The sequence below is a fragment of the Zosterops lateralis genome (genome assembly GCF_965231275.1).
Source record: "Zosterops lateralis genome assembly, chromosome: 9".
NCBI lineage: Eukaryota > Metazoa > Chordata > Aves > Passeriformes > Zosteropidae > Zosterops > Zosterops lateralis.
Genome location: NC_139769.1, coordinates 24,646,578 through 24,670,835, shown reverse-complemented (window position 1 = coordinate 24,670,835; position 24,258 = coordinate 24,646,578). Strand labels below are relative to the sequence as shown.

Here is a 24,258-nt window from a genome sequence, read left to right as displayed (position 1 = left end):
GTAGGGATGAATGTTTTTATTACACAACCCAGTTGCTGAAGAACTGCAAGTTTCTGATCTCCACTTTTTCAAAAGGTTTGAATCTGAAACTAAGCTACAGGCTATGATCCCTGCTCCTACCCTACAACTATAAAGAGATAAGCTGGGAACTGAAATCTGTTTTGAAGTGTTCACCTATAGTGTCTGGCTGAATTCTGGCCATCCTGTGTTTTATGGTTCCTGCTTCCTTTTTAAACTCAGTCTGCTCTAATATTTCATGACTTTGCCAATTAATGCTTTACAGCAGAATCAGAGCGGGCAGGTGAATGGTAGCAGTTCTACAAACATTTCTGATGACAGGCAGCTTTTCATGTAAAACTTGTAAAAATCAGGTATTTTAACATGCTGTGTGTTCTACATTGTGAAAATTCTAGAAGTCCTTCAGAGACACTTCTACCATTCTGAATCTTCTTTCTGTTCCACAGAGGTTCGCTTAAATATAAATGTCAGTTTGATTCACAGTTCAACACATTTCAAACTCTCACGTCCCAGTGAAAAAGAGTGAGACACAGGCATAAGTAGCTGTAGCAACTGGAGTAGTTTGTTTAACAAACCCTGTGCCTGAGCCAAGAGACCATTTCACCCTGCTGGAGGACTGAATCATCTCTCATCTGCAAGATGAAATTGCTTTGCTTTTGGTTATAAAACATTTGTTTTATAAAACAGGCCATCCTGTGATCATGACATAGAAGTCAGGGGTCAAAAGTTTTGTTTCTGGCTCAGAAGCAGACTTGCTGCCTTCATTAATACAATTATGGAGCAAGACCAGGACCAAGTTAGGACCTGCTCTGCTGCTTACTTGGAAAAACAAAAGAAAAGATAAACTGATGGATGGAGATTTTAAGATATTAAATATCTAATGAGAAAAGTAATGTATTTCTTTATGAAAACACTGGGAACACACTGAAAGCAAAAGAAGAACCACACCAGGAAGGTCATGCTTCAAGATCAGCTCCATGAAGGTCAATAAATCCTGTACTTATATTTTTTAATTCTGCACATGGGGAATTCATGGTAATTATCCATTATTCCAAGCTGTATTTACCCACAACCATATTGTCATGCAAACCTTACTTGTGGTTGTGTATTAAATACAGTGCATGAGGCAGTGTGGGGTTCATCGCCCCTAAAATATCTGTATTTCCACTGACTGTGGGCGTCCACATCCACCCTAAACACCTCGAGCTCCTTTTCCAGTCCATGGGGAACTCCCATTTGATTTCTCCAAGGAATCCCCATGTATATGCATTAAATGGCATGCATGAACTTTACATCAAATTATATTTATAGATAACTAGATGTACAGATGTAACAAAACAAGGATGACACGAAATGGCCTCAAAATGCACCAAGGGAGATTTAAATTGAAGATTTCTGGGAAAATTCCATCATGAAAAGAGTGTTCAGGTATTGGGACAGATTGCCCAGGGCAGTGGTGGAGTCTCCATTCCTGGAGGTGTTTAAATAATGTGAGGATGTGGGACTTGGGTCAGTGGTGGAGAATGGCTGGACTCAATGGTCTTGGATGGCTTTTCCAATCTAAACAACTCCATGATTCTATGAAAACAGATAAAATTACTACACAGTTACTGCTTTCACACTGGAGTAATTGCCTGTTGTATATAGGAGTTCTTTGAAAAATAATTTTTAAATGTGTATTAAAATTTTTGTCCTTGACAAGGACTGTATTCTGGAGAATTCCAACGTATTCTATTGGCCATGTCAGGGTTATCAGTACATTCACAATTAGGCAGCCAGGCTGTGTTAGGAAAGCAAGAGGAAGAACAAGAACATGATCTCCCTCTGCTGGTACATCACAACAAAATGTTGTGAGAAGGGATTACAGAAAGGATGGGGTTTTAACCTATTTTTAATAAAAGTTAGAGAATATAAGTTGAAATTACTTTTCACATGCGACATTGAAAACAACCCTAAAATAGCAGCAAACACCACAGATGCACACAGACCCATCCCTACGTCTAAATGTTTTGTACATAATATTTACACAGCCTTTTCTACAGGAGGGTTTTCTGGAAAGTAAATTAAATTCCAATAGAGATTCTAGTGATAGGAGAATTCAAAAAGCAAGAGTACTTTTTATATTTGGGGGGGGGGGGGGAAATGTTTACTTAGAGTATATTTATTTCAAAACTGATTCAATGATAGATTTGTTTAATGATTTCACAAGAGAAAATCTAGCATTTAATACCTTTCTGTTGTCTCCTTAATAGTTATGAATTGCTTAAAATGAACTTTGATATTGAGAAAAATCTACAAAAGTTCCATCACATGACAGTCTATAACATGTAACAGCAACTGTGGATATGCAGAACTATTCTCAATTCTTTTATTACTAAAACAAGTCCTATGCACTGCAGAAGGAGCTGAGGTTAGATCTTTGGTGCAGTGCTAACAGAATGAGTCCAGAACGTAGCTCTGCAATCCCTTATCTGTCAGGCAAGCAGCAATATTTCTTGGCTGACACTCAGAATAGGATCTGAAAGAAGAGGAAATTACTTCAAGTATCGTAATCCTGTTACAAAGGGCAGCTGCTTTGCCACTTGGCTCCACAGACCAAAACTTGTTTTGGAGCCAATGACAGACACTCAAACCATAGATAAAATCATAAAGCATCCCATTCCTCTCATACTGGAATCTATCCTCTGGAATGCAGTTGACAGATGAGCTTAATTACTGCACCTCATGCCTTGGAATGAACTCTTCTAGTTTTAATTTCTCAGAAGGAGTGAGTTAGGGTTCAGCATCAAATCAACACCCCATGACAGAAATTAGATAGAGCTGTCCTTTGGGTGTGTTCTGATAAAGCTGGAGTGAAAGAGATCTAGGCATCCTTGTTCATAAATCATGAAATAAAACTACTTCATGGAACAACAAACCATAGAATCCTAGAAAAGTTTGGGTTGGAAGGGATCTTAAAGCCCATTCCATTCCACCCCCTGCCATGGGCAGGGACACCTTCCACTAGCCCAGGTTGCTCCAAGCCCCGTCCAACCTGGCCTTGGACACTTCCAAGAATGGGAATGAGTTTGGTATTTGTGCCATTTGCATAGCAAAGAAGAAAATAAATGTTTCGTTCTCCAGAGTTGTAGTTTTGCTCCTTTTAAACCTGTCAGAAAAGTATTTTGTTTTAAACCAAACATAAGTCCAGATTCCAGGCACCTGTCTGTACAGGCTGAGACTCTGATGAAAATTGCTTGGCACTTCTCTCCCCACCTATCCTCATTCACATGAAAGTGTTAGCTCACAGTTCCAATCTCAATATTATATTTTCGTGTGTGTATCAACTTGGCTAATTTAAATATTTCTCACATTATTAAAAATCCTGCTTTAGATTTCTTCAGCCACAGAGCACTAAATATCTTTAGGCATGTGAGATGTGTTTTCCCGGCATTTGAAGAAACCAAGAACCGATTTATGAGTTCATAATTTTTGAGTTATTTTCTTTAGTCTGCAGTTTCAGTTTTTACATTTAAGCCCATAAAGACCAAAGCATCCTTTAAAATCCTGCCAGACTGTAAGTTAGCACCTTCCCAGTAGTTAACAAGGATCACTTTCCAAGACCTTTAGGTAGTGGAGAACTCATTTTACTACCAGCATGGACTCTGTTCTCCACAGTCACACTCTTCTTGGCATAACAGAGATGTTCTTAAAACTTGGAATGTTTTGAATATAATTTTTTTTCATTATTGTCTGTTTCTCCTTCTACTGTGAAACGTGATCCTTCTGTCAGGCGTAGCATTTTCTAGGATTAAAGGGATGAGTTAAGAGTGGACTTGTGCCTTTATTCATAATAAGAATAAAAAGCCTTTCATAGTAAAGGATGATAAAAAAGATTTCCCCGTAGAAAACATAGTTGTTAATGCGCACACATACACATGACAGAAATGACTAATTCATTGTTTGGCATCAGGTTGCCTGGCAGTTTCCATTCCAAACCTGCTTTCAGGGCCTTGTTTTGTTAGACTCATGGTCTGGTTTGAAATTTTCCAGATAAAAAGTCTGCTCTGGGGTGATTTTGTTGGCTTTCCATTCAGGTGGAAGAGCTCAGGTGTTTCCAAGAGCACTCAGTCAAGACCATCTGTACCCTTCTCTGCACTGGTTTTGCAAAGCACAGTGCAGGGAGCCAAATGGTGCCCAGAGTAGGAACCAGCAGTACCAGGAGCTCTGCAACAAAGATGGAAGGAATCACAGAATCATGAAGATTGGAAAAGACCTCCAAGATCATAGAGTCCAACTTTCGACCAAATCCCACCATGCCCAATAAAGCACATAATGAAGTGCTAAGTCTGCCCAGTTTTTGAACACTTGCAGGAATGGTGACTCCAGCACTGCCCTGGGCAGCCCGTGACGGTACTTCACCACTCTTTACATGAAGGAATTTTTCCTACCATCCAGTCTGAATGTCCCCTGGCACTACTTGGGACCAGGCTCCTGAGTCAGCATGGGTGAACCAACACCATTTTGGTTGTGGTGGCTCTTTGGTCACAGACAGTGAACCCAGCACAGAGCAGGGCTCTGAGATGGGGCTGGGTGAGGTGCTGATGCTCTGACCCTGGTGCTGGTGGCAACACCCAGCCTTGCAGCTATGCAAACTGGAGACCAGGAGCCACAGGTCTATGCTGCCAGGATTTCAAGCTCATTTTCTGAGACATGAGAACATTGCACAAATACCCACAGCTACAGCTGCAGCTGGTCTGAACAGCCCTGGCAGGCTGTTCAGCTTTACCTTATAACGTACCAAAGCCAACCTGCTGGTCTGCAGTTCTGCTGGGTGTCAGATGAGGTCCTGAATGGCCCTCAGGAGGTTGATGCAGCAGCAGTGTGGGGCTAAAGTCAGCTGTAAGCAGCTGAGCTCATTCTCCTGTGGTCATCAAATCCCTTGGTCACAGTCTAAGCATAGCAGTGGTTCCTGTCACTCCTCTAAGACCTCAGTCTAAAGTGAGGTTTCACAGCGCCCTGTGACAGGCTGAACTTCTCTTATAAAGCCTGAGTTGCAAGAGAGAAATTTGGTTTGGAGCCAAGCCACAGCAGCATGTGAGACAAGCCAGCCCATTCTGCTCCGGTGCAGTGGAGCATCAAGTGACGCTCTGGTCATTGCTTGTGGTTTGTCTCTGCTCCAAAAGTGTGAGCAGCAGATTCACTCCATGAAACTCGATGCCAAGCCTTTTCTGAAGAACCACAATTCACATCGTCAATGGTCAATTCACATCGTGTGTAACTGACATAAGCTGAGCTGGGAAAACGAATTGTCCCTGCAACTGCAGTGGCTGGCCTATACACAGGGACAGCTCCTGTAAGGAATGATCACAGCTATGGTTAAAAGACAAATTCCTATTTCAATGCTCCAAATTTAGGTAGATTTTCCTGGGTCCAAGAGTCTGAAAGCAAAAGGTTGTCTGTTATGCTGAAAGGTGTCAGAAATAATGTTGATTCCAGTTAAATACAAACAATAACACATTCCTGGCCTGAAGAGGTGAACGGGCTCCTTCACTTCCTTTCCAGCCATGTCTGGACCAGACTATTCCTGTTTAACCAGCCAATGTGTTCAGACCCAGAATAAGCTGCTCCTTCAGTATGAGAGCCCACACTCCAGGCACAGGCAGCCTGATCAACTTTCCCATTTCTCCTATCTGTGTGCTTCATTTCCATTGGGACATTTTCTGATTCCACTGTTTAGGGTGCCAGGTATATTGGCATGAATAATAATTCCAAAAATGCAGGGCCTAGATTAGCAGGACTGCTACTGAAGCCCACAGGTCTTCTGGCAAAGCTCTGCATGACTCCCTTCTACCCCTGTCTGTGCCCACTAATTAACACGTAACAACAGTAATAAACTAATTTTCATGATATTTTAGAATCCAGTCAGTAAAATATTGAGAGACCTCTGCTTTCCGTAGCTTGTAGATGAGCAGAAGGTGAGGGGAATTGCCCCTTCCATGTCTGTCAGCCACAGAAATCTCAAGTGTCTGCAAAAATACATATTGTCTTTGCCCAGCCTTCCTGAGCTGCTTGGAGATTTTTTTAAATACTCACACTTTAATAATTTAAAATATGAACTTCTGTGTGTACAATAAAATAATTTACAGGAAGGTAATGCATCATATTTTTTCTGTTATACTTCTTAAATGCCAAGATAAAACTTATTCTTGCTTAATAACACCAGTGGCAGTATTGCAGTGTTTGGGAGTGTTCCTGTGATCAAAGCATTTCTGCAGACTTCTTGGGATGCTTGTTACAGTCATTTAGTTCCTGTTGCTTGCAGTTACAGAGTTTTTATTGTTGTACTTTTTCTTCTGGTTAAAGTACTTCTAAATCCACTCCTCAAAACCAGAGGAAACAGAGAGAACACACAGCTGAACTGCAATATTCAAAATCCAACTAACCTTTTCTGGTAGTGCCACTCTATGATGGTCAGTGTGACTTTCCCAGCGTAGGCTCAGGAACCCAAGAAGCAGAGGGTGGACCTTCTTTGCAGATCAGTAAGTACAGATAGGCAATGTCCAAAATTATTTTAGAAGCTCTACTGTAGCTGGTCTCATCAAGGGACTGTTCTTGAGGGTCTTAAATTTAAAACAAACAAACAAAACAACATCTGGAAGCAGGTTTACAATCTCTTGCAAAATAAAATATTCTAAGATTTTAGGAATTGGTTTTAAACATAAGAGTTTTATTTCACTGATGCCACAGTTGTTCTGCAGAAGGGACCTCCAAGAAAGCTGAGAAAAGACTACAAGGGCATAGAGTGACAGGACAAGGGGAAATGGTTTTAAGCTGAAAGAGAGTAGGTTTAGATGTATATTTACTGGAGTTTGGATGTACAGAGCTCTGAGGTAAAACAACTGCCCTCTTCACAAGCATTTGTGTTATTTCATAGTATCCCAGAATGGTTTGGATTGGAAGGGACCTTAAAGATCATCTGCTTCCATTCACTTCTGTGGGCAGGGATGCCACTTACTGGATCAGTTTACTCAGGGCCCCATCCTGCCTCCCTTGGTTATCCTTTTGGGCTCAGAATCACCTGTTAACCATTATTCCAATTTCAAAGTGATCCAGCTATAATGATTACTGGCTCTCTAAATTATTCCTTTTTAATTAATCAAGCAGAAGCTGCTGCACCAAATATTGCTCCCATAGCACAGTCACAGCTCTGCTTTCGATGAAAACTTATCTCCCAGTGCCAGGCCATGGTAACAAAGGCAGAGATTAGATTTGCTATCTTGGGCAGAGACGTTTCCTGGAGCTCGTGGGCCGGAACAAAGCAGCGTGTGCATAAACCCAAAGGCTCAACTCAGTTATTAAACTGCTGGGAATTCCTCTCTTGAGCTTTGAAATGGGAATGGTGGGTTAAGACTGTCTTCAGGCCAGGGCAATTTTGCCAGAGAATTGAGAAAGAAATTGGGAAGAAAAATGAGTTATCTGTACAAAAAATGAAAATTAGTTCAATATCGAAGTTGTTTACATTCTCACTGGATTTGGCAGAAAGGTAGTTTAGAAACAGATACTTTGACCTGCTGAAGGATGGATAAAATCCAGAAGTGGTCCATGGTTTATTTTCAATTAATATTAGTAATCATAGTATTTAGATTTATCACATTCTTTTAAAATTGACCTGGCAAAGAAAGAGGATCTGTTTGGGTTTGATCTAGTTAAATCCACTTAGAGTCTTGATGAAGCTTGTGATTTTTCTTTTAGAGAGAAGGAAGAAGCGCACAAGTGGAGAATATTCATGTGACATTGGTAACTTGGGACTTCCAAAGATCAATTTTATTTTACTTCTTAAACAAAACTATCTTTTCAGAATATAGACAAAGACCTTATTAAGTGGGAAATGAGGATTAGTACAAACCTCAGCAGAACTCCAGCTCTCATGATCAAATAGAGATCTCTAATCTCTGCAGAATACCAACCTTCAGGATCAAACAGCACTGTTTAAATCACAGCTGTGTACAGTCCTGGAGAATCAGCTCATATTTCCTTGGGGGCAGGGGCCAAAGATGGAGAATGTGAGAAAGAAAGAACAAGTTCTGCTTACAAGCTCTGGTAGCCTAGTGCAGCGTCATTGTCTTTGTCCCTCTTGGGTGGGAACAGCACATTTGGGACCTGCCATCATTGCCTCAGAAGATCAGGCTGAGTGAGGCTGGGAAAGGAAGTGGGAATTCAATCATCCTCTGCCTCAGGCTGTTCTCTGTGTCACATGAGGTGGTCAGAATCTCACTGAAGTACTGGGGAGAAGAGAGCAGAGGGCAAATCCCATCCTGGGGGCATCTCACACAGCATGGTGCCCTGATCCAGAAAGGGGATGGTCCTGCTGGGCTCAGCGTGGGCTCACCTGGAGCCCAAGTGCAAGGCTGGCCCCAACACTGGGCAAGGATGTGAAGGTCCTTGGATGCATCAAGAGGAGGTGACAGGGCTGAAGGCAGGTCCTAGGAGAGGCAGCTGAGGGCTCTGGGCTTGTCTAGTTTAGAGAGGAGGAGGTTGAGGAGCAGCCTGAGGAGGGAATGTGCAAAGAGAAATGCTGAGCTCTTTTCCCCAGGATCCAGGGTGGGAATGGTTCAAAGCTGTGCCAGGGGCAGTTAAGACTGGATATTAGAAAGCACTTCTGTACTGAGCAGGTAGTCAGACATTGGAACAGGCTTCCCAAAGAGCTGGTGGATGTCCCAGGCCTGTCAGTGTCAAAGAGATATTTGGACAATGCCCTTAACAACATTCTGTAATTTCTGGTCAGCGCTGAAGTGCTCAGGCAGTTGGGCTGATGACTCTTGGGGTCCACTCCAACTGAAATACTCTATTATATTCTAACACTTCTAAACTTGGCCAGCCATATTGAGTCAAAAGATTTCCACAAGCAGTTTTCAGTCTCTCCTCTCAGTCAACTGCCATTTACAAAATCAGCCTATATCTGAGCTCTTTTCTACCATCTGAAGTATTTCAGCTGCTTTTCCTCTTGCCTGACCAGAAAGCCACCTGTTCCACAGCCTGATCCAGTCCTGATCTGCACTCATGAGGTGCCTCATGTGGTACAGAGACAGGATCACACAGCACATGGGCATGGCCAGCCAGCCCAGACTGGTGTCTCTCGGGTCCGCTTAAGATCTGCTAGACGTTAAACAAAGTGTGCCCAACATGCAGAGGAATGCAAGCAGCATCCTCCTCTTTCTCTTTTCAGCTTCCTTCAGAAAAATCCAGAGGAGAGACATGAAGATGGTGAAGGGTCTGGAGGGGCCATAAAAGGAGTGAGTGAAGGCACCTGGCTTGTTCAGCGGGAGGATACTGAGGGCAGAGCTCACCAGGGACTGGCTGCAGCTCTTCCCAAGAGACAGCACAGAGACAGCTCCGGTCTCTGTTTTCTGTGCCCAGGGCCAGGACCCAGAGAATGGCTGGAGCTGTTCCAGGGCAGGGTCAGGCTGGAGATCAGGAAAGGCTCTTCCCCAGAGGGTGCTGGCACTGCCCAGACTCCCCAGGGAACGGGCACGGCCCCAAGGCTGCCGGAGCTCCAGGAGGGTTTGGACACCGCACAGGATGGGATTGTCTGGGCAGGGCCAGGGGCTGGACTCGATAATGAGCCTGTGGGTCCCTCCCAGCTCAGGATATTCTGTGACTCTGTGACCGGGTCAAAGGACAGCCTGGGACACCGCTGCTTTAACACCATCCCTCACATTCCTCTCACACGGTTTTAGGATTCCCCCAAGGCTCATTAGGGAAGTAAGCAAAACGTGCAAAGCGCCTAAGCATGTAAGTCAAATTCCAGCCGTGCCTGGTGCTGCAGGCTCATTGCACAGCACAGCCACGAGGTGGAGGCCTTTACAACGCTTAGTCCAATTACAGCAATTAGCCCCAAAAGCCCATTTTACCTGCCCGAAGAGCCCCGGGCTCGCCCGGCGGTGTGAGGGGACAGAGCCCGAGGACACGGCCCGGCTCCCCCGGGGGCTGCGCTCTGCAGCCCCAGCCCCACACAGCGCACGGGGGTGGCACAGCGGGGCCACCGTGACCCTTAGGGCCGGCAGTGACCCTCAGGGCCACCGTGACCCTCAGGGCGGGCAGTGACCCTCGGGGCCACCGTGACCCTCAGGGCGGGCAGTGACCCTCGGGGCCACCGTGACCCTCAGGGTGGGCAGTGACCCTCAGGGCTGCGAGTGACCCTCAGGGCCGGGCAGTGACCCTCAGGGCCGGCAGTGACCCTCAGGGCCGGGCCGGGCAGTGACCCTGGTCAGGGTCAGTGCCACAGCCACCGCACCAGCAGGGCAGGACAGTGCATTGTGCTCACAAACACGGCTGTGTGGACACATTGACACTTTTGTGACAGATATTCTTAATCAGGGATTGATATCTCATGGTCAAAAGCTTTGCTTTTGAAAGCATAGAATGATGAAATAGTTTGGGCTGGAGGGAACCTTAAAGCCCCAGTGCCAACCCCCTGCCATGGGCAGGGACACCTTCCACTGTCCCAGGTTGTTCCAAGCCCCATCCAACCTGACCTGGGACACTTCCAGGGATCCAGGGGCAGCCACAGCTTCTCTGGGCACCCTGTACCAGCGTCCCACTATCCTCACCAGCCAAGAATTGTTTCTTAATAGCTCTTTTAACCCACCTTGCTTCAGCTTCAGGCCATTAACAAAGCCTACGTTCCACAAAACTCCCTGACTGCATCAAGTCATCTTTAGCTTGTAACACTTTCCTGATGCTCTGTGCTTCCTTGGTCTGGAGCTGCCTGCCCTGGGACTCTGAGCAGAACTGACACCAAGCAAGCAATCCACAAACATTCTGGGGCACCTTTTTATCCTTTTAAACATTTCAAGTATATGGCAAACCTCCAAACCATTGGTGATTTCACTATTTAAAAAGGTAAAGCCTACAGTTCTGAGGAATTTCAGAAGGTTATTGGTTAAATTAGAAACAGATGAGCCAGCCTGAATTGTTTCAACTTCCCCCACATTTTTGCCTTAGCTTAAATAACATTGTATTTTTGCCATACATGAAGGGCAGAAAATTAGATTTAATACTCTTGTGTTTGTTTTTTTTTGCTTTGGCATTGAAGCAGCTGTAATATCTCTAACTGGGATTATAAATAGGCTATATATAGGAAATGACAGGCCATGGATCTAATGCAGACTCAAGAATTAAGTATATAAATGTAGTGGAAATAGTATTTTTTCCCAAATGCTGGAAAGGACTAAAGATCTTTATGCCATAATCTGATTAAACACAGAAAGTCTCCTTCAGGAGGAATAATCTCTTTCAATATAAGTAGTTGACGAATTGGCAAACAAAATAGGCAACTCCTCCAAAGGCTATTAAATATATGGTATGTGTAATGCACAAGAGATTATTTTTTATCCTACAACCCCCAGAAATCCTGCTGTGACGTCTTTAGGGCCATTACATCCAGAAAGTCAATCTCCATGCCCCATTCTTTTGGGAACAACCTACTGTTCTTCCTGACTAACCCCTACCACCATCTGCTCCTATTTAACCCCCTGGCAATGGCTGAGCAAACACTTACAGACTACCCAACTCTTTATGTTTTATAATTGGTTCCACATCTCAGATTTAGTTGATCACATAACAATAAAAGCTTTGATAAATAAAAAAGAGTCCAAACTGTGAAGACCTCCTACCTTGAGAGCATTCATATGCTTCCAAGAAAGTCAGGCCAATACAAAAGAAAAAAATGCAAAAAAGCTATTTTAAAACAGTTGTAACATACCCATCAGTTACTTGTTTCCTGTGTACTCCCAACTGATAAATCATGGGATCCAAATGCAGCCACTCCCTCTCCAGGAGAGTCCTTCCAGTTCCTCCTGAAGGCACCTGCAGCAGAGGGCAATAGAGAATCTTCATTTCCTCTCACTGCCTTTGATTTCCTGAGTCAAAGGCTGGAATGTCCATTTTTTAATCAATAAAAATATGTTGATAAAGAGCAGCTTTGAGACTACAGTTTAAAGTCTTGCCATACTATTATAGTAATACACATATAATTGAGAAAAAAATCTCTTGTGACACTTAGAAGCACAAACCTTTCTGTAATGCTGAATATTCTGATAAGAAGATATGCATGAAACAGTTACTCAGATCCTTACAGAAACGAGTTTGGATTTATGCCTTTTATTTATCTAGTTAAAGTGTTTTCCAGAACAAAATATTCATCCTTATAAGTCAGCTTTGTATTCACTGACCTTCAATGAAGTGCAGGCATAGACAGGGATATGAAAATGTATTTTCACTTTAAATTCAATTGAAAAATGTGATGTCAGAAAATTGAGTCACAGCCAGATTTGTTGCATTAACTTTTTCAATTAATTGTTCTCCATTGCTATGTGATGAGTATGACCATTGCCAAGAATGGCTCTTCCCATATTCCTAAATGTCTAAATCCTCACCTACTTGCTGTAGCAAGCAAGGACTGTTCCATGACTCCTTCACTAGCGAGCAGAAAAGGAATCCATGAAATTCCATTTATGAACAGAAATGAACAGGTGAGGTGTTCATAAGGGCATAACCAGTGGCCACAAGCTGCTTGTGCCAGCAGGCAGGTCTGTGCTAAGCAAGGTGTTATTTTCCTGAGTGCTGGGTGTATATATTTAATAAACCAAAGAGCAACCTTGTATCCCTGGTTCATGCCTGACATGTTTTGGTTTCTGAAATTCCTTTCCCAGAGAACTTTCTGTAAACAAGACACATGTTTTGGTAATGGCAAGAATGTTTACATATTTCCACTAGGAGGGGCTTCTTTTTGATGTCCCTCTGGTCTGACCACTGTGATTGAAGATGTTTGTCTTCTTGTCACCAATCAAATTGGTCTATGTAAAATACTGTAAAAAGGGAGGCATTTTCTGAGAAAAAAGGAGTCACCTTTTCAGCCTTCTGAAGTTGGAGTCTTTGTGTCGTTGTGGTGTACAATAGTGACACAACCTTGGTCCACAAGAGCCTGTCTTGCACCAGCAGCAAGGCAGAGGTTTGCACACATCCAGTTCTTCTCCTTTTACCATCAGCTTGTGTAGAAGACATTTTTGTATTCTCAGCACACAGAGATTTTGCTCAATATCTTGTTCTTACTCACAGCACATACTGAAATCAGGAACTGATAAAGTGAGGAGCTTTGATATGTACAAGGCTCAGGGTTTATTTAATCAAAGTCTCCATTGTCTCTCTTGTTTCAGAACTTTCATCTATGATGGAATGTTTTTCATTTTGGGATCTAATTTTTTTCCATGAGGATACTGAACAAAAAATGCAGCCAAAGGCTTTGCAGGATTTGCACAGTTTGCAGTTCATTGTTAAAACAGAACCTGTACATCCAATTCCCTGCTCCTCAGCCCACCCCTCCTCTTATACAGGGGCACCTGCCTCAACAGTCAGGAAAACGTTGGGATGGCTGTGGATGTGAAGCACAAGAAGGAGGATAGGAGCAAACCCTCCCAGGGCACAGAGAGTCCTACAGCTCTCCAGGAAACCTGAATGTCATTCCATTACTGGAGCAGCTTTGCTCCTGCTCTGCTTCCTTAGAAGTGTTCCTGCCATCTCTGCTCATCTGCAGGCAGAATGTTCTCCCAAACCATCCCTGGGGATGTTCCTTTCCCAGCCTGCCTATATCACTCAAGCTGCTAAGGTCAAAATTTCATTGATATCTCTTTCCAGCAGTAAAGTGTTTTCTGTCCACTGAAAAACGCTGGACATCAGGAAATGTTGTGAAGTAGCAAATAGTTCTTGATCAAACAAAGAGAAGCTCAATGAAATGAAAATTATTTTGAAAACAAAGAACCCATCACCAGCAGCTAATACCAATTATCTACACTTCTATATTCAAAGCTGCATTATGAGTATTAAGGAAGAGAAAGAACTGGGAAGGTTCCCAAAGTTCACTAAATCCTTTGCATTCCAGAAAGAGATAAATTTCTCATTCATATCTCCATCATGAGCTCTGTATACAGAGAGGACACAGCTCTGCTTTCCATGAGCATCAACATGCCTCACATATTTTTTCTCCCCACTTGTGCCAAGTCATTAAAATGTGAGACAAGAAACATTGAGCACAAAATGGTTGGGGGATTAACAGAGACATTTCATCTCTCCAATTTCTGTTTGTGCCTCTCCTTCCTTTCAGACTCCTACTGGTGTTGGAGTTATTATGCCTGAGGTTCAATGATGCTTGAATAATTTAGCTTAGTCTTGTAGGGAGATGGACTCAAAATTTAGTGACCTTTTTTTCCCCAGATTTAATGACACCAGAGCTCCTGCTAAAAGGTAGGACCTTTCCCTTTACTGGCCCATGGAAAGCTGTATTTCCACTACTGGGAGGAAGGCAAAGGGGAACCTGTCTGCTGTGCCTCCAGCTCTTCCCAAGGTGAGGAGGTGGTAAGAGTAGGGAGTGCAGGCTGTCAAATCGTGGGAACAGATCAGCCCTCAGTCCTAACAGAATAGGTTTGCACCAGAGTCTAATCCTCCCCCATGCCCAGTGATGAATTTGTCCAATTAAGCAGGTCAGAAATATCTCCCTGACTCCACCTAGGGATGAGGTTGGAAGCAGAGGAATCCATAACTCTTCACTTTTTGCCAGATAACTGCAAAGTAACTTCTGGAATAGTTTCCTGCCATGTAGAAAACAATGCTCTGGCAGCAGGGATGTGTGTGAGTGCTCTGCAGGCAGAGCATTGTCTGGCGTGTCAGTGTGTTTGTGTATACAAATATTAATGAAACAGAGGCCAAACAGGAACTGAACTCTCTCTGGGAACTGCTCCTCCATGGCATACCCAGGGAAGAAGGGAATGAAACATTCAGCAACTGTGCAAAAACAGATGGGAAACAAACACCACTGTGTCCTATTGTGTCTATCTTTTGGGGAAAATCACTCTGAGAAACTCCACAAGTGTTTATGCTGCTCTCAAGTGGGGTGACAATTGCAACATTGCAAATTCTAAGGCGATTTGAATGCCACATGTTTTGTAATTTGCTTTGGATAATTGTTGGTGGCCCAAAGTGACTGGATTCAACATGCTGTGGGCAGCCACAGCTTCTCTGGGTAACCTGTACCAGGCCTCACAGGGAAGAATTTCTTTCCAATATCCTGTCTAACCCTGCCCTCTGACAGTGGGAAGCCATTCCCCCTTGTCCTGTCCCTTGTCCAAAGTCTCTCTCCATCATTCCTGTAGCATCTCTTCAGGTACTGGACAGCCTCCCTTCTCAAACATTTACACCAGAACATCAAACACACAGATGATGTTTTTACTTATAAGAAACTCCATTTCCCCTACCTCAGACAGGAAAAATGTGCTTTCTAGGGGTGAAAATAAGCAATTTCTTTTAAAAAAACTTTCTAAAGGGAAAGTGGGTTCCATGGTTATTGTTTTACTATAAAGCTGATGAAGTGCCAGGCACTGGTCTTGAGAGAATGGTTGATGTGCTGAGTGTGAGGCCCTTTTGGAGGTTTCTGGAAGGAGACATCTTTTAAAAATCTTACTTTAATTCTTGCTGTGATTAGAAATTCTGTAGCTATGACAGCAGTGTGCCATCTGTATAACAGGACCCTGTTAGAGTATCCATCTGGTAAGGAAAGGATTACTTCATCAAATCTTACAGTTTAAAATCCCCATGAGTGGGTAACGTATCTATCCTGGGTGCTGTGAAGGGAGGGACACAAGGCAGCAGAAGAGCTGGAAATTTCCCTGCCCAAATGACCAGATCATCAGCATCCACTAAGGTTATGAGGTGCTTTAAAGGGTTAAAAGTGAGCCATTACTTCATTTTTTTATTACATTACACCTCCCTCTGGAGAGACCCACCTCTGCCAATAGCATAATGCAAGGCTGGGGTTTTGAAGAGCTCACAGGCAGCACCTAAAGGAATGATAAAGCAGCTGCAGAAAAATCTTGCTTTAAAGAGGGTGTTTTTCATATTTCCTGTGAAATACAGAACCCTGAACTCTGGCTTTTCAGTTTTTTCTGTTCCCTTTTATTGCTTGGAAGATCAGGCTAATACTTACACAAAGGTTTCATTAGTGAATTTTACAGGAGGATAAAAACACCCAGAACAAGGAAAGGAATCTGTTGTGCTTTAAAAAGAAAGTCATGGGGAGAGAAAGAGAAGCAGAGAGAAAGGGAGAATGGTGTGGCTTTAAAGAGAGGCAATCCAGTGACTTTTTGAATAATTAAAATTAGTTTTTAATCTTTCTCAAAGAAAAATAAGATGGGCTCTATCCAAGCAGCAGGAAGGCTTAAATACATCCTGATTTGGACTAGTAGTTCAGCTTTAGTGGGAGGGAAAAAGTGTGAACATCTCTGAAAAAGGCAAATAAGCCAAGAGAAAATGAAATAAAACCCATACAAACCTTTTAGAGAACATCACAGAGAAAGCATAGCACTGAACCAACACCAAGACCTCCCAAGGCTTATAGACAAGCCAGGATCAGCAGAGAGTCCTGGCTGGGCTGTACAAAAGGGAAAGGGCCAAAAGCAGCCCATGACAGTGGGGCTGTCTGGAATGCTTGGTGAGCTTCCCAGGCAACTGCTTCAGGGCCTCCAGTCCAAATTCACCTGAAAGTTCATGCCGAGGTGAACTCAACAGGTTGATTCTACATCAAATGCATAGGTTGAAAATATGCATTTCTACTAGCCAAGCTAGTAGAATGAGTTGTGCTCTCAGCAGGTGGCACACTCTTACCACATTGTGTCCCATTACTGAATTTATTAGAAATGGTTTTTACCAAGATAAAGTATCAGAAATTTCTATTTTAACAAGGAAAGAAATCTACTCCATTCATAATTAAAACATCTTTGGTTTATCTTGTCTCAAAAATAATTTTGTTTTCAAGAGTATTAGAAAGGGAACATCTTAATGTAAGAGTAGTTCTGTCCACTTGCTGTTTTTTGTAATTTGAAGAAGAGGAATAAAAAGATTGCCTGACCTGTGATCACCTTTGGATAAAGCTTTCTGGCACAAAAATCATAGTGCCAAAGGCAGGATTTCCACTGTTCCCTGGCACAGGAGCTGATTAGTCAGTGCCCTAGGAGCTGAAATGATGTGGTGTGACTTCCAAGGCTGGCTCAGGACCCTCCTCATGGACAAATTCTGCACTCCAGGTACACTATGTCCTCATTTCCACATGCAGATGTCAAACTAAGGAGCAAACAGGAAAAGTCAGTAAGTACAGCCATCTCAAAGTTTGGTGGTAGGAGGAGTCCCATCAATTCTGTCAGATATAGCAGTTGCAGTAATATTGAAAAATAATGTCTTGGTTTCACAGAATCACAAAGGTTGGAAAAGACCTCCAAGGCTACCAAGCCCATCCTTCAAATCCCACAGTGCCCACTAAACCATATCATGAAATGCCACATCTACTCATTTCCTCAACTCTTCCAGGGAATGGTGAAAGGGATTTCTTTACAACGCACTTCCTGATTAGGAAAGGCATCAAAATGATTCTTGCTTGGCATGAGTTAGCAGTGGTTGATGTGCATTAAAATGTTTAATCTCACACACAGACCCACAGGTAGCTCTCATCTCTGAGCTGTTGCTTCCTGCCTTCTCCCCAGGCGTCTCTTCCTTTCTCATCCATCCCAAACCTGAAGAGAGGGATTTGTACCCAGGATTTCAGAAGGAAGGCAGTGAGAAAGGAAGGGGAGCCTCTCCCACTGCTGGCCTTGAGCAGTTTACTTCAGTGTCAGGGAAGGAGATAACTCTGTTTACATTTCCATTCCCTGGAAAGATCACAAGATTATTCAGATGTAGTCTGGACAGTGCTCTGAACATGCAGAAGAGCCACATAAAGCTCAGCTTTATGAGGAATAGTCTCCTCTTTTTTTTAATGCTCTGATTTCCAGATACATACAGCCAAAATGCAGAGCTGGCTATGCCAGCAATGCTGGGTAAATCCCTGGCATGACACATCAATCTGCTCTTTCATGTGAAATTAAAGCATCCTCTCTGATGAGAGTGGGAACAAAAGGCAGGCACGGAACAGTCAAAGGAAAAACAGAGACTGGGGAGAGAGGGATTGGAACAAATTGGGCTGAGTTAACCTGTCTGCTTGACTCTAACCACAGGGCACATAAAGAAAACCATTTCTGCTCAGCTGCTGTCACATGAGCTGCAAATATCCCAAGACGCTCCCCAGCAGGCCCTCACCCACCACATGTTACATCCAATGTCCTTCATTCCCTGCATGCAACTTCCATAGGGTGTCTCCCACCTAAAAATGCAGCGTTACAAGGTTCTGTGGCTCACCCTTATACAGCTGTCCTGGAGTGACCTGGCAGAAATCACCCATTTTTCTGCATTTCCCATACACACAGCCAGATAAAATACAATTTACATTCTGAGCTTTGCAATATTTATGACAGTTTGGATGGTAAAGCAGCCTGAAATGTTGAATTAAAAGGCATTACAGAAACATTATCTATTTTAAAGTTAAATACTCGATTTATTATTTGGTTCAATTGCCCTGAATTTTCACCTATTAACATGCAAACTACATTGAGTGTGGTGCTGTTTCCAATTACAACAGCTGATTTGTCCAGGATGGAGGTTAGAGGCATGATAACACTTTCACTTGGCTTAACAACCCACCCATTTCACAGACTCAATGAAGCACTGCTCCTTCTCAGTTGCAATCTACTTCCATAGCTGGGCTCCTGCAACTATAGAAGGAAATTAAGAGGAAATTAAGCTGGAAATGGACCTCCCTGTCCATCAAATTCACTCTCCAGTTGGCACAATCGGTGTTTCTGTATCATTATTTTATAATCCCTTTCTTAATGCACCAAGTTCCCTCCTCCTCCTCCTCCCAGGAAATCTAAGAACCTCATTACTGCTTGGAAGCCTCCATGCACATTCCAGCTTATGCTTGGACAATTCATATCCTTTTGTCCTTATGACAACCTCACCTCCAGCTTCCCAGCTTTTTCCCTGCTGGCACAGGCCCCCAGCTCTCTCCTTAGACAGGAGTGATCCCACGTAGTCCCATAGGTCCCAGCTCCAGCTTAAAGAACCACAAAGGAAACCCAGAAACCAACCCAGGCTAGAGCAGGGAAAGCCCAGTTCCTCTGGATGGGCACCTGGGACCTGCCAGTCCCATGGCACTGAGCAAATTTCACCTGGCCCTGCTGTGTCTCCTCAGTATTGAATCTGCCTGGACCCCTCAAGGCCTTTTCCCCCTTTCCTGCATGGGTTATCCAGGCAGAAGGAAGCCTCTTCCTGCTGCCTGTGCCTGGGAAGAGGGGCGTGCAGGGTGGCCCATGCTGTCCACGCTCCTGCAGCCCTTTACCAGAACACTGATGGGTCTGCAGCAGCAATTCTGTCCTCAAAATAGCACAGCATGTGCTGTCTGCATCTTGGGAACCTTCTGGCAGCCTGTCAGGTCTCAAGGTGGGAAAAGATGAACATTATCAGGACAAACAGCAACATAACTCTGTGCTGGGGCTTGGGGTGGAGGCCATTTCCCACACGTTTGAAGAAAACAATCCCAGGGGATTTAAAAAGTTCACGGCTTTTTTTTTTTTTTTTCTTCATAAAATCTACAATAAAAACAGACCATATTAAGCAGAAATGAGCCTACCAGAACTTATGAATAACTTGCATTCTTCCACTGGAGCCCAGCCAGCTACCCTTGGAAAAAAATCCTGTTTACTTTGTAGTGAATGTGAGAGACATGCAGTCTACCAGAAGCTGCTACGACAGTAAAAACACAGCCAGGGGCTGTCACAAATGGGGAAATCACAGAGAAAGTTAAAAAGTTAACTTCAAGGACTAGATTAAAATAATATCTATTTGGTTAAAAGTTATTTACTTTATCACACAGAAGACTTAAGTTGCCTTTACATGAAAGCTGTTCTAGTTCAAAGGCAAATTTCAGCTGCTCCTTCAATAGTTAGTTTGGTTTTTAACATTTTTATTCGATTTACAAAGGAAATGTCTTTCCTTGTTGTTGTCAGTTGGGCTGAGATTAATATTTTGCCCTACAACTGCATCTCTCTTTCCCCAAGCCTCAGGCAGGATGGTTGCACTAGGAGTTCCTGCCAGTGTCCTCACTCAAGGCACTTCCTAAATCCTCGGGGGATGATTAGACATGCTTGACCTTGTGGCTCCTCAGCAGTTTGATCCTAGGGTGATTCCTACATAAATCCTGCCCTAAGCTGTAGGTCTGTGATTTCAGAAATTGCAGAAAACATACTCCCAGTGCCCCCAAGCTTGAATATTGAGGCATGGTTAAATGATAAGCTCTTTGAAAGGGAAAAGAGGATAATAAGTAGCCTTAGAGTTCCTGTGTTTTTGTGCTATAAGTTGGGATTTCTTCCCTCCTGATCTTCAACACAGCTGGATCATTTTTTTTATCATTTCCACTCCTTTGTGTACATTATTTGTATTCTTTCTGTCTTGGCAAAGCTTAATGTAACCCTAAATTGAACATGAAGGCACTTTCTCCTGATTGTTTATGTTCTTAATTCACCTTTTCATTTGTCTTAGCTTTCAAAAGCAACTTTCCTTTTGTCCCACAAAGCAAAGGCCCATGATCTGCAGATGTCTGTCCTCCCACAGCAGCCCCTGTGCCCCTGCTGTCACAATCCCTCGCTGTCTCTTACAAATTTTCCCATTGTCCCTCTCATCCCTTTAAAGCCCATTTTCTAGGCTTTGTTGTTTTGCTTTATACTTGAGACCAAGAACATGTTTAAGTCTCTTCCTGGACCCGAATCCAAGAATGGCTGATCTGATAACCCCACAGCAGCAGTGAAAACAGGAGACAAATGTCACCTCAAAGGGACACTTGAGGATATCTGGCCCTGTCAGGAGCAGGAAATACCAGGAGTCTTACGTCAAAGATTTCTAACCTAAATCTGCAGACCCAAGGGGGCTAGAATGGCTTGAATACGGTTCAGATAAACATCCAGACTTTGTGATGATTATCCAAACTCTTTGGGAATGTGGAAGTTGTGAGGTTCACCCGTCAGCAGTACCTTGAGCGCATCCTGCACCTTGAGGACAGCCCTGATAAGGCTGTTTGTGGGAAGCCAACTGCAGCAGCGTTAATTAGATCACGTTGGTAGGAAGCTGTGAACCAAGGGATGCTGGAGACGTTGCCAAGTGGCTCAGGAGAAATAAATCAGACTTGTCCAAAACACAGCCCCATACCAGCCACTGGGAAGAAAATTAACTCTGCCCTGACCAAAACCAGCACAAGAGACTTTCAATATCTTCAGAGTAAGAATAGTGGTAATTATTCACTGCCCTAGAAAAGCAAGATCTTGATGGTGGGAGAAAACATTTTGAGCACTTCCTCGTAGAAATTCAGGAGTCAAGTAACTTTAATTTAACCTTGGAAATTAAGTCAGCTATATCAAATTAAGGCCAGATTAATTCTGATTATGATTAACCACCCAGAGACTTAATATAGTTTGCCTAATACATATGAAATCACATTTTTTAGTTATTTTAAATTATTGCTTGAGTGTTCCTGCAAAGGTGAGTCCTAAATCTCAACAATATTAATCAGCCAAAAGAAAGGAGACCTTGAATTTAACTGGTCTTTCTCCATTTGTTTCATAACATCTTCATTGTGAAATCTGCTCAGCATGGTGCATTAAAAAACCTGTCAGGCTGCAATGGACAAAAACCTGTTAGTTTGGTTAAATTACTCAAGAGAATAAAAAGGACAGGTATTTTCAGAGCTGGTTGGTAAACACACCTGGCTCAAGGATTTCTATGGGCAGCCTGAGAATTCAGTTGAGGTTTCACACAAAGGGATTAATTCATAGAATCTTAGAATGGTCTGGGTGAAAAGGGGACCTTGGGCATAATCTAGTTCCAACCCCCAATTAATTATTAATTATGATTTGCAATAACAGTGTGAAGGAAAAGTCACTGTCTCCAGCTTCTTAAAGAAAAGGGAAAAACACCTGAATTTCCATTGAGTCTCAACAGCCAATTTCCACAGACTTGGGTATTGTCATTAGTGGGCAAAAGTCTAGACAGACACAAACTCCAGTCTCTCTCAGGCTGACTCTGTTAGCAAGGGATTCACACATCGTCCGAGGAGCTGCTCTTCCCTTCCAGTTTCCCAGCAGCAACTCCTAACCCTGATGCACCACCACCCACAGACACAGCTGCCCATCAACTCCTTCTCCCTTATTCCCTGGCTCTTTGCAGGCCTTTTGCATCTCCCAGGAATTGTTTACATACGTAAACTGTCCAACCTGAATCAAAATTGCTCAATCTGGAGCACCTCTTGCCAGTTCATGCCTTTAAGGAGCTAAAAGCCATGAGCAGAGTTGCCTCGTCACACCTCCACAAGGGCCTGGCTGACCAAACCTTTGGCTATTATTCACGAGTTACAGTAATTGGTCTCCTAGAGGATATCGACCCTCCCTTCACACCTTGCCTGCTTTTCCTGGCAGGCAGCACTGCTGCTAAATTGTGAACATAGACAGCAATTGCCCAAAGGCTGGTGCTCCTTTTCCTCCTGCTGGGGTTCTCACAGTTATTCAAAACATGCACACCTGTCCATCACAACACAGCACCTCTCACATCCCACAGAGCAGTGACCACCCTAAATTAGTAATACCCCTAATTACTGATTATGCCCATTCCTAGAAAGAAAGAACGAACATTTATCATAGAATCCCAGAATAGCTTGGGTTGGAAAAGACCTGAAAAGCCATCTTGTTCCACACTCTGCCATGGGCAGGGAGACTTTCCACTAGCCCAGGTTGCTCCAAGCCCCATCCAACCCGGCCTTGGACACTTCCAGAGATCCAGAGTCAGCCACAGCTTCTCTGGGCACCCTGGGCCAGGGCCTCCCCACCCTCACAGGGTGCCCTTCCCAAGATCCCATCTGTCCCTGCCCTCTGACAATGGGAAGCCATTTCCTGTGTCCTGTTCCATCCATCCCTGTCCCAAGTCCCTCTCCAGCTCTTCTGGAGCCCCTTTGGGCACTGGAAGGGGCCCTGAGGTCTCCCTAGAGCCTTTTTCAGGTGAACACCCTCAGCTCTCCCAGGCTGGCTTCAGAGCAGAGGGGCTCCAGCCCTCAGAGTATCTATATTTATCATCATCATTTATAGTTCTCACCAATCAGGATTTTCTATGCCAGCCCTGCTGGATTTTACATTTTGGCAGAGATGATTGAGAGAAATAAGGCAGTATTTATAGAAAAATTCCCAACTGGGTCCTAACAGGCCAAAATGGCTTTTCTCATGAAAAGCCATTGCTTTGCTTTCTTATTTGTTGTCCCTGTGGAACTGTAACCCACTGCTCCAGATTATTCACCCCAATCTATTCCTATGCAGCAATGAATGTGAAGACATCCCAGGCTGCTTGCTGGTGCCAAAATGCTGTAAGGACATTTACTGCCATTTGGAATATTTTTACTTCAAAGGAAAGGATTAATGAAGATTATGGAAATGATCCTCAATCTCTGTGATTCCACTGACCTGCTTTTTCCCAGATACCACATAATGATTTGTTAAGCTATGTGTCAGCCATATGAGAGAAATGTTAAGTGCAATGCAGAGTGGGAAGTGCAATATTTGAGATGTACACACCACTTCCAAGGTAAAAATACTTTTGAAGCACAGCCAAACACTGCTGGCACTCAGAGCCAGTGTCCTGGAGTGGCTTAGCATTGTCTGAGGCAATGTACACTCCCCCATCCCCAATGAATGTGTATCAGCTCCAGCACAGCTCATGTGCCAGCACTGCAGCTGCACCACTTGAGCCTTGCACTCTCACTCCTGGCTGCTCCCTGAGCTGCAGATCTACCATGAATTCATCCCGTGACTGCTTTATATAACCATGGGATAGCAGGAAAGGAAAGGGAGAGAGAAAACAAGACGAGTACTATGGCAAAAGAGAGATGTGAGAGACAGACAATTTATCAGATCAAAGACAATATTACAATATGCAATTTTTTAAATCTTATTTCAACTCTTAAGAGTATCTTGGAGTTTTCTGCCACGTTATCTGTATTGATGCTACCACTCCACCTATCCACACTGACCCCACCTTGACCTACATTACCTTTGTTTTAAGACTTAAAGAAAGTGTCAAATCCCAATTACTTGCAGAGTCTTGTCACTCTTGAGAGTAGTCAAATAGTGGCACAAGTCACCTGGAGAGGTTGTGGAGTCTCCATGCCTGCAGATACTAAGAACTCAGCTGAACTTTTAGCTAGCATCCCCTGATGACCTCCAGAGATCCTTCCAATTTGTAATTTTCATA

At 43.5% G+C, this 24,258-nt stretch overlaps 1 long non-coding RNA gene across 2 annotated transcripts in view; it reads right to left on the bottom strand.

Annotated features, from left to right (window-relative positions):
* Positions 1-11,648: 11,648 nt before the first annotated feature.
* The window catches only part of LOC310912943, a 78,593-nt gene continuing 65,983 nt past the window's right edge, over positions 11,649-24,258 (bottom strand). For both annotated transcript variants that reach the window (XR_014590750.1, XR_014590751.1), the window contains exon 4: positions 11,649-11,868. This is a non-coding gene — a long non-coding RNA (uncharacterized lncRNA). The remainder of the gene's footprint in view (positions 11,869-24,258) is intronic.